The sequence below is a fragment of the Megalopta genalis genome, unplaced genomic scaffold, assembly GCF_051020955.1.
Source record: "Megalopta genalis isolate 19385.01 unplaced genomic scaffold, iyMegGena1_principal scaffold0109, whole genome shotgun sequence".
NCBI classification, from domain to species: Eukaryota; Metazoa; Arthropoda; class Insecta; order Hymenoptera; family Halictidae; genus Megalopta; species Megalopta genalis.
In genome coordinates this window covers 200894-211790 of record NW_027476178.1, presented here as the reverse complement: position 1 = coordinate 211790, position 10897 = coordinate 200894, and the positions used below count along the sequence as shown (strand labels likewise).

The 10897-nt window shown below is 27.3% G+C and overlaps 1 long non-coding RNA gene and 1 pseudogene across 1 annotated transcript; both read left to right on the top strand.

Annotated features, from left to right (window-relative positions):
• The first annotated feature begins 649 nt into the window (after positions 1–649).
• LOC143262296 (cytochrome b pseudogene) lies at positions 650–1291 on the top strand (annotated as a pseudogene).
• Positions 1292–4767: 3476 nt separating this feature from the next.
• LOC143262294 (uncharacterized) lies at positions 4768–7076 on the top strand. The gene is made up of 3 exons (XR_013036153.1): positions 4768–6617; positions 6680–6842; positions 6939–7076. It is a non-coding gene; the product is annotated as an uncharacterized LOC143262294 (long non-coding RNA).
• Positions 7077–10897: the final 3821 nt, after the last annotated feature.

The following is a 10897-nucleotide window of genomic DNA, read 5'->3' as shown; positions in this document are numbered from 1 at the left end:
AATAAAAACTTAAGTATAAAACTTAAAATATATGATAATCTCAATTAACGAAATTTGAATAAAAATTTTTACATTCAGTTTAATAAATATTTTAATTATTATTAATATAAAAAATAAAATTATGCCATTAAATTATATAATACTATTAATTACATTTACAATTATTATATTGATAGTAAATTACATATTTAATCAAAGATCAATGTATTACTATATAATCTTTATCTCTACTGTTAGGGGTATTATAATTATATTCTTATATTTTATAAGATTAACAGATAACAATGATTTAAATACAAAAATTAGCAACTTCAATTATTTTTACTTAATTATATTCAAATTCACATTAGCCTCATATATCGTATACTTTCAAAAAAAAAAATTATTCAATATATATAATTAGCCGATCAAACAATTATAACATTTACAATGTATACTTATATCCGCTATCAATATTAACTTCAATAATAATATGATATATGACTTATATATTTCTCATTAAAAACATGCTCAATAAGATATATTCAACCCCTACGAAAAATTAAAAATTAAATTAAGGATTTAATTAAATATATCAAATTCATCAAAAATTATGAAAAACTCAAAATTCAATAAAATAACGAAAGTAAATCCTCTATTAAATATCTGAGGAGGTTTCTCTATTAATAATGCCACATTAAATCGATTCTATACTTTACATTTTATTATACCATTTATCATTCTATTATTAGTAATTATTCATTTATTTTTCCTTCACAATAAAAGTTCATCAAACTCTTTAGGGACAAGAAATAAATATTATTTAACAAGATTCTATCCATATTTTTTCATCAAAGACATTTTCGTATACATATTAATTATTAATATCTTTATTATTGTCATCATAAAATCCCCGTATATACTCTCAGACCCAGACGATTTTATATTTTAGCTAACCCAATAATTACACCAGAACATATTAAACCAGAATGATATTTTTTTATTCGCTTACACAATTCTTCGTGTAATCCCAAATAAATTTGGAGGGGTAATTGGCTTATTCATATCAATTTTAATCTTATTGTTCATACCTATATTAAATTTAAATAAATACTCATCTAATAAATTCTACTGATTAAATCAATACACTTATTGATTATTTATCCTTTCATTTATTATACTAACATGACTTGGAGGGCAACTAATTGAATACCCTTTTACCTATTTAAGACTAATCTTTACTATTTTATACTTCTCTTATTTTATTATCTCTCCAATATTAAACTCAATTTGAGACAAACTATTATTTTAGTTAATGAGCTTGAAAAAGCATATATTTTGAAAATATAATATAAATATACAATTATTTATTAACTTAATTTATAATAAATACCATATTAATTTATAAATTTAAACCAAAAATTAACACAAATCAATATCAAATTTAAAATCTATATCCATTTTAATATTAATTTAATAAAATCTCTAAACTAACCTAAAAATTAAAAACTTAAATTTATATATTAAATCTATAAAAATTACATAAATATAAAATTGCCATTAATATTAAAAATTAAAAATTTAAATTAATACCTAAATATAAATTACTCAATAAATTAAATAAAATTATAATAAAATAAAATTGTCTATAAAACAGATTATTTAATTTTATTGTTTAAAACCACTGAAAATTTAAGATCTTTAATATTCTAATTTTAAAATTCAATTATAAATTAAAAATAATTTTATCAAATAAAAAATAACAAAATTATTATTAAATAATTAAATTATTTATAAAACATTAATTTTATTGTTTAAAAATATTGAAAATTTAAGGTTTTAAACATTCAAATTTTAAAGTTTAATTATAAATTGATTTTAATTTGAATTTATTAAATAAAATTAAATTAAGTTATAAAAAAATAATAAAATTATTCTAAACATAAATTTAATTTTATTGATTAAAATTATTGAAAATTTAAGGTTTTAAACATTCTAATTTTAAAATTTAGTTATAAATTGGGTTTATATAAATTGAATTTATCAAATTAAATTAAATTAAGTTACAAAGGATAAATTTTTTCTATTAATCCTTTTTATTAAATAATCATTCATATAATAAAATAAATCAATATATGAATTAAATTCATTTCTAAAAAAACTAGATATCAATAAAAAAACCGACTTACTTTCCACATCCAATTCAATATTAATAATCATTATGATGCATAAAAAATTATATTACATTAACTCTTTTACTTTCGAAATAATTAAAAACATTAACTTTATTTTAATTAACCCTGATACAAAAGGTACAAAAATAACTTTTACTTATACTAATATTACTTTCTTCTTCTACAATACATTTTAAAATCATTAAATTTATTCTTAAATAAATACTACAACTTATCATCACATAATTACTTTTTTTAAATATATTAAATTAACAACCCAATAATATTCATAAATTATATAAATAATAAAATTTTCCTTAATAAGAAACCTTTCAATGTAAATGAAACACTTTTTGTTAAACTAAAATTTTAATAAAAACATTTTCCAATACCTTTACTATGTTACGACTTATTCCATTTATAATGAAAGTGACGTGCAATTTGTACACTTTACACAACTTATTTCAACTTAAATAATTATTTAAATTTACTTTTAAATCCTATCCAGATAACTATAATTAAATACAGCCCCAGAAAATTCTAAATTCAAAGTAACCCATATAATGCCTTAGATAAACTATATTTTTATCTGGATTGCTATCAACTAATTTATAAAAATATATATTATAATATTACAAAGTTTACATCTTCATAAAATTTGAAAACGACAATACATAAGCTTAATCTATCAATTTTAATTACAGGTTCCTCTAATAAGAATATAAAACCGCCAAATTATTTAATTTTAATGTTTTACATTTAATTATTAATTTTAAATAAATAAATTTATTATTAAATAATTAAATCTTAATTATTAAGCTTGTTAATATTAAAAATTTCACCTAACTAATACTTATTTACTTAATACTTATATAATCACATTCTTTAAAAATTTAAAAATGGTTAAAATTAACTAATAACAATAGTTTAATTGCTGATGCTGGCACTAAATTTACCATTATTTAATTTAAATTTCTTATTCAAACTTTCATTCTCTCTCTCTCTCTCTCTCTCTCTCTCTCTCTCTCTCTCTCTCCCCCCCTCTCTCCCTCTCAATATTAAAAATTAATCTCTACTTCAAAACTCATATAAAAACTATTTAAATTTTTATATTAATTAATAAATTTTATTTATAAACAAAATTGTATAGCTAATTTTTTATCCATAATTAAAATAAAATAAATATATTCACTCCAACAAAATAATTAAATCATTAATCATAACTGACAAATTTAACATAATTTAATCAAATAAACCCAAATAAATAAAATAAATTATAATACTTTAATCATTATATTTTAATCAATAATAATTTAATTATCATTCATGTGAAATAAACCTAAATTTATATTAAAATTAGATTCAATTATAACTCAATTAAATAATTTTATCCAAACTAAATCGAAATAAAATTTAAATCCTTATATATTACAAATTTAATCCTACACTTAATAATCACCAATAAAATTCATCTTAAATAAATCTAACCTCAAATATACAATTGCAGTCATTACACTAATTAAATACAACTCAATTATCTTTTTCTAACAATTAATTAGACTTTATATTAGAAACTAAATTCAATTATAACTCAATTAAATAATAATTTTATCGAGCCTAAATCAAGATAAAAATTAAATTCTTTTATGTTACAAATTAATCCTATACTCATCAATTGCTAATAAAATTCATCTTAAACAAAATTATTTAATTTTAATATTTCAAATTATATTATTAATTTTAAATAAATAAATTTTAATCCTATAATAAAATATTCTAATCCTAATTTTTTGATAAACCTTATTAAACAATTAAATCTTAATTATTAAACTTATTAATATTAAAATTTTCACCTAACTAATATTTATTTACTTTATATCTAAGCATTCTTTAAAAATTTTAAAATTTTTTAAATTAACTAATAACAATAATTTAATCAGTGGTTACTGATATTAACTCTAAATTTACCATTATTTAATTTAAATTTCTTACTGAAACTTTCATTTTTAATACTAAAAATTAATCTCTGCTTCAAAACTCATATAAAAACTATTTAAATTTTTATATTAATTCATAAATTTTATTTATAAAAAAATTTATAACTAGTTTTTTATCCACAATTGAAATAGAATAAATATATTTACTCCAACAATCTAATTAAATCATAACTAACAAATTTAACATAATTTGATTCAATTAAATCTAAATAAAATAAGTTATAATATTTTAATCATAAAATTCAATTCAATTATAACTCAATTAAACAATAGTGTAAGAGCGCCCGTAAGCATGCCAAATGAAAGGTAACGTAACGACCTTTGAGGTCCATTTATACAAACGTCATCGTGGGGACATCGTAAAACTCACAGATCAGTATGGTCCACAGACATGGCCTCGCCGTGAGACGGCCGGGCTGACGGAGAAGTGTTGTTTTGAACTACATCTGACCGTTACCATGACGAGGTCCTAACCTCGCTATTAAATTAAAAGAAGAATGGATTCTACTCAGCTACACCGGAAGCTAGGCTAACCCTCACGGCTTGTTTTTATAGTTTTATAGTTGTTTTTATAGTTGTTGTTTTTTTCTGGGTTTCTATAGCCACTATGAAATTCTTGTAGAGCTTCACTCCCTGAACAAGAATCCGAAAACCGAATTGCTCCATCACCCTCAGTTTTTTAAATAAACGAACTTTTGTACAAACCCAAAATTTTCGACAAAAATGAGGTATTGCATGAAAAGTATAAACGTTAGAAGGTTCTAATTGGTGTTAAAAGATAGAGGAGAGTTTCCCGAATATAGTGGCATGCAATTTATTAATTGTTTTTGATCCTAAATAGCAATAAATTAATGTGAAAGTTTAAAAAAGTGTCGACGTGAGCAGTTTCTGCGCAATATTTTTGTATTTTTACGAAAAGTTTTTTGTTCAGCACGAAAACTCTACCCAGGATCGGATTCTGTAGACATTTTTGAAGAAGGAACGGCCCGGTAAAAGTGTCGGAACGATGTACATTTCGAGTGGATGGAGAAAATGTTCGTCGGCAACATGTGCACGACGTTTTGCCGCCATGTCCTTCGCTGCTCGCTTCTCTCTGTCCGGCAGGGTCGAAGCTATGCGTAATCAACACCGATGGAGGGATCCAATGGGGCACACACTTTTCGTAAATAATATTTGAATTTTTTTTAGTATTTCAGTGTTTTGTTTTTTTTTTACATATTTCTGTGAATAATAATCACCAAACTGTGATATATTTCACACAAAAAATCACACCAGAGTATTTGGAGTTGGTAACGAAAGTATTCTAACACTAGCATAATTTTGACTTCTACGCCATATAAGTAAATAAATATTTAAATATATATTTAACGATATGTTTCAAGAAGTGTGACGTTTTGAAAATGATTATTTATTATTTTTTTTTATTTATATATTTTTTTATTTTTATAATTTAAATATAAATTATCGTTATAATTTTAATGATAAATGTATGCATGATATACTTGTAATTCGAACAAATTCAGAATAAAATGAATATTTTTTGTTCATTATTTTTCTTTTATTATTTCTCCATTTTTAATTTATGATTCACAGTTTGGCGATTATTATCCATAAAAATATGTAAAAGAAGACAGCACATTGAAGTACTAAAAAAAAATGGCACGCCCCACACGCTAAGTGGGTGCCCCATTGGATCCCTCCATCGGTGTTGATTACCCATAGCTTCGGCCCTGTCGGACAGAGAGAAGCGAGCAGCGAAGCACATGGCGGCAAAACGTCGTGTACATGTTGCCGACGAACATTTTCTCGACCTACTCGAAATGTACATCGTTCCGACACTTCTATCGGGCCGTTTCTTCTTCAGAAATGTCTACAGAATCCGATCCTGCGTAGAGTTTTCGTGCTGAACAAAAAACTTTTCGTAAAAATACAAAAATATTGCGCAGAAACTGCTCACGTCGACACTTTTTTAAACTTTGACATCAATTTGTTGCTATTTAGGACCAGAAACAATTAATAAATTGCATGCCACTATATTCGGGAAACTCTCCTCTATCTTTTAACACCAATTAGAACTTTCTAACGTTTGTACTTTTCATGCAATACCTCATTTTTGTCGAAAATTTTGGGTTTGTACAAAAGTTCGTTTATTTAAAAAACTGAGGGTGATGGAGCAATTCGGTTTTCGGATTCTTGTTCAGGGAGTGAAGCTCTACAAGAATTTCATAGTGGCTATAGAAACCCAAAAATCGTGTCGGACAGTGTAATCGACGACTATAACTCCGTATCGGTACGCGGCTGGCGACGTTTTCATCAGTGAAGTTTGCTGTACACGTGAAAATAGTAAAAGAATAAAGTCATTTCCAGGCCTATAAACATCAAGGAAGACATTTCTCGCCCAATCCACGACATCTGAAAGCAGACAGTTCGAATGGTTATTTGATCGCCGACCGTGTGTCGCTGCAAGGTATGCCTGTTTCTTATAAGTTTCTTGGTAAACTATTTTTCGCTTCTCCATTTAAATTACAGACAGGCTGTGGATATTATTTCTCACAAACCAGGTATATATTGTGAAAGGGATGACTGATATACCATTTTTGAATGTATTACTTTACGAATGGAATGGACCCGTTCTTCATTGAATAAGAATTTCATTGGCAGAAGTTGACCTTCCCCATTACGACAGTTCTAGGTACTAAGTATTTTTTTACAATAGCAGTTAATGGTTGCTGTATCATATGATTCTAGGTAACTCATATTTAACAGACAGTTATTTTTATATTTTTAGGTCAATAACTCGCAGGGTACCTTATCACTTTAACAGCTATCTTAACAGCTACCTGCGATGAATGCTCCGTCAAGTGTTTTAGTGCATCGTATAATAATTAAATGTAGAGCTCGAAATGTCGACTGAAAAGTCGCTTATATGCTAAATGGTCACGACATTTTGAAGTCGGAAACGATTGTCCTCGATACTGCAACATAGCTACTTTGGGGTACTGCCGATCTTACGATAATTTCTTATGTTTAGTTTCAATTGATCTAATATATTCAAGATATAAAAGAATGCTTCAGAAAACATAGTGTCACAGAACAAAGACCATTTTATTTGGCTAGGTCCCTTCACCTGTAATTTTCATAACTGAATCAAAAGTTTAACTTCTTAAGATTTATGAAATGCGAAAACTAGCTTCTTAAATTTCTAATAATGGTTTGATGTCATTTTACCCTATGAATCATGCTTTCCAAAACAAAAGAATAAACTATTATATCTATAAAACTCGACAAAATTACAGAAAAATAATAAATAATCCACTGCCTAGGTATATTTACGTCTTGTTTTAAGTTTTCATGTCTTTTTTTATGTGTGCATTGATTACCGAGCCCTCTTATGAAAAACTACGTGTTGCATTTAACGTTATTTTCTTGGTCTGTGAAATGTATAGACACTGAACGTAATTTTCTTTCCTTTGTAACGTACGGAGAATCTCCCACGTTTTTTTTATATTCCTTCCTGAAGGGGGGCACACATACGCCAGGCTGGCGCCAGCCAGAACGACGAACGTTCTGGAATCGGACCACATAGCAACACCCCCACTACCATTTTTCCACAAAAATCTCAGTATATAAAGGGCTCAAACGCGACCGGAATTTGGGCTAGTTACGTGACATTTGTCGACACGTAAACGTTAGTGAGATCGAGTTCAATTCTCTTTCAACCAATTTACGAGGTAACAACCTAGAGTCAGAAGCCCCTGCCGGTTCAGTGCGAAAAACTGAGAGCGCGTTAGAGTCCGCGAACACTCACTTACAATTGTTAAAACTCAACGCGTAATCTTTATTTCTTTTTCTAACAAAGTTACGAGGCACCCTAACACCAATTTCTCCAAACACCTTATCCTAACTTCTTTGAAGGTAGCCATCCGTGTCGAAATAAACATCGGCTGGTCTACGCACCTCATCCTAACCTTAAAGGTAGCCACCCGTGTCGAAATAAACATCGGCTGGTCTACGCACCTCACCCAAAAATTCCAATTGCATGCAACCTCCGGCCACCTTTTTTAAAATAATATTTGCAAGTACTGAAATATGTATAATAAATTATGATACCTAAAGCTCATACAATTTTCGAAGTTTAATATTTACCTAGAACTGATTACAGTAATTAGATCAGTGCACAGAAATCGACACACAGTAACTAAATGAGTGATCAGAAATTGGCACATGGTAATTAGAAAAGGCTCAGTAACTGACACATAGTAGTTAACTTTTTCATTTTTCAAGAGCGCAGTAATTCGATCGAAAACTGATTTTTATATTTTGTTAATTATTTTGTGTTCCTTATAGATTTCGGTTATCATAAAATTTGTATTTATATTATATAATAGACATCAATGTTAGAGGTGTACGAGTACGAATCAGGACGGGACCGGGAACGATTTTCGGAATCGGGACGGGATATTGAAACTTTCGGGTTTTCCGAAAATGTTTGGGACTTCCTAAAATACTGGGATTCAAGAGCGCGTCTTTTTTTAAATACGGTCCTAGTTTAAAATTTTTTATTTCCATTGTTGCAGTTTACCTTGCAAAATTTTATATTTTTAAGAAATCAGGAAAGTAAAATGTGTATAGTTTGATTTTAAATTCTCTACGTATGGCAGTATGTGATAGCTTGGTTCTCTCGATTGCAACGATATCTCCAATTGTTGAAAACATCTTTTCGCTAGTCGATTGTGTACTAGGTACGGCGATGTGTCGTTATGTAATAATTGGTAGCATAGGAAATCGAATGTTTTCAGGAATCTTGAATATTGTCGGGATCTCGTCCCGACCCGATACACGTCTTCTGATCCCGTTCCAAACATCGGGTTTCGGGAAATCCGCTTGACATGCCGAAAAAATTCAACGTCGAACGAGTCATATGGATCGTAATCTAATCCGGGCTTGAATATGGGACAACAGGTACAAAATACATAATGCAAAGATGAAACATCCTTCTTTTTGTTTATCTTTAAATAAAATTTGCATAAATGTGTTCGTGAGATTTTTCTGATTAAAATAAGAACAAACAAAATATGTATAAATCGGCTCATCTCAATACTAATTTTTTATCATAAATTACAAAAACAAAAATGTTTATGTTGTCGTTTTATTGGTTGTAATAAAAAAGATTAAGTAAGTATTAATATGAAAAGTATATTGATATTTTTTATAAAATTTGTAATTTTGTAAGATATAATCTTACACGTTACAATTATATAATATATTATATATATACACATATTACAATTATATTGTATTTGATCTTAACCTCACAATTACAGTGGGAAAAATCTTACAATTACCGTTAAGAAAAAATAAGAAATAAAAAAGTGTCGCATTGCATTATAATTATATCCATTCTTTAATTGCTGTCTACTTTTGCGTTTGTCGAAGTTGTATTAATATTTTTATTAATAATAAAGTAAGATAACTGGAAAATGATTAAATTAATCGATTAATTATAAACACGTCATTCGGCGCAAACCGTGCCGCATTAGAGAGCAGACGAAAAATACGTCGACGTAGTATGCAGTGATTTAACCGAAAATTTGGTAACTTCTTATCAACACATTGCTAACCTCAAAATATGTAATTAAATATAATACTTAAAACAGTTTCAAAAAGTTTTGTTCATATTTACCAACTGATGAACGATGGCATTTTTAAATTTTGAAAAAGATTTGATCCATTTTTAATAACAGGCCACATGTTAGAGAATTTTTTCAGATTTTTCGATTGTAAAATGTGGTTACAAAAAAATAGAGAACGAAAAAACAAATCGGAAAGTTGCAAATTTTTGCGGAAATGACAAATCTTGTCTTCGCTATTTTAATTCTATCGGAGAATATTGTCAAAAGCAGCAATGTCTGATGTTGTCAGCAATCTTTGCCAGATTTTTTGTGGGAGTGAAACAATGTTATAAAAAATAAAAACCAAACTTTCGACATTTTCTCCGTACTTAACTTTGTTAAGTATAATATTGTCCACTTAATAAGTATATTATGCAGTATTAAACGGTTTTACATGTAAAGAAACGATTATTTAACTAGGAACACGACATTCAAGATATGAAACTATGATATGCGTGATATACAAAATCTTCGTTATGATTACAACGTCGTTGGTTGATGGAGCGAGCGAGTTCGAGCGCCGATGAGGCTAATTTTTTTCATAAATATTGCTCTTTCTCAATTTCTTATTATGTGATCTCCTCATATGACACAAAAAAATTAAGTTCTTAATGTTTTAAATATATTTCGGATAAAGATATAGGCAAAAGTAATTTTTGAGCATGTTTTATTCCATCGTTTACCCGAATGTATATGCTTCTTATTACAGTTTTATTTCACATTCTTTATACTAAATAGATACACGTGACTCGCATTAATATTCGGACACGATATTATTAGAAAAATTATTGCACTTCTTAAAGTAAGTAGAAAAATAAATTTTGTTTATTTATTGCACATGTTCTTTTGTATAATAAGCGATAAACAAGATTGTGACAAAATTTAACGTTGCAAAAATATTCGGACACAACATCTTAGATGCCAGAGTAAAATATTGTATTACATTGACGACGCCGCTAATACATATTGTTTATAAACAAATTTTATAAACAAATAAAAATCCGTTGTAAGAACTCGGTACCACAGAAATTATTGGTGATATCAGACGCTTTACTTGTGAAAATGGGATGAAAAG